Genomic DNA, 796 nt, shown 5'->3' with positions numbered 1-796 from the left:
TGTCACTGGAGGGCGACTGCCTCCAACTCCCCAGCGGCGTCCTTCACGAACCTCCTCCACAGTGGCCGATCTTGACACCGCTGGTACCAGTAATCGGCAGTCCAATCAGCTCCGCATCCTTCTGCACCACTGTATTCCATCTCCCTAGTATGTGCCACACCCATTTATCCCTATCTATCCGGCCAAACAGAAGCTGGCATGCAGTGGCTAGGTATGCAGGCTACATGTCACCGATGGAAGTGTCCAGATCTTTCAAGGTTCTGTGGGTTCCTCGCACAATCCAGTCTGGTTAAATCCAGAATGGATCGTATGGCTAGCCTGAAGGTTTAAAAGTTACGCAGATGTTCCATTAAGAGGGCTACACGTTTCACAAGCATAGAGGGCATAACAAGCCAGGTAGCTTCTACATAGCGTTACACAGCTGATGAAAAGATGTCGCTCGACTGATTCAGAGACCTCGGCTGCCAAACCAGAGCTGGTCATAAGCGCACTGCCCAAGTACAGAGACTTCTCTACTCTCCCCACAACTCTCCCATCACTTATGAGGAGTTAATGGAGGGGAGCATGTGATGACATAAAATACCCAGGCAGGTACTTTGTTTTTGTGGGGCCAATGGCAAGGCGCTATTTCTGAAGTAGCATGCTCCAGGTTCAGCAGTAGGATCTGCAACTCTTTCTCAGTGGGAAGCAATCGCCAGATAATCCGCATACGTAGTATGGTTGACACAGACATGTAGACATGCAAAGATTCCCCCAACTCATGTACTGTACCACTAGGACTGCACTAAACAGCATC

This window comes from Petromyzon marinus, chromosome 37, assembly GCF_048934315.1.
Source record: "Petromyzon marinus isolate PM22_M1 ecotype Great Lakes invasive population chromosome 37, UKy_Petmar_22M1.pri1.0, whole genome shotgun sequence".
Classification (NCBI taxonomy): Eukaryota; Metazoa; Chordata; class Hyperoartia; order Petromyzontiformes; family Petromyzontidae; genus Petromyzon; species Petromyzon marinus.
Note: the sequence above shows the minus strand (reverse complement) of the source record.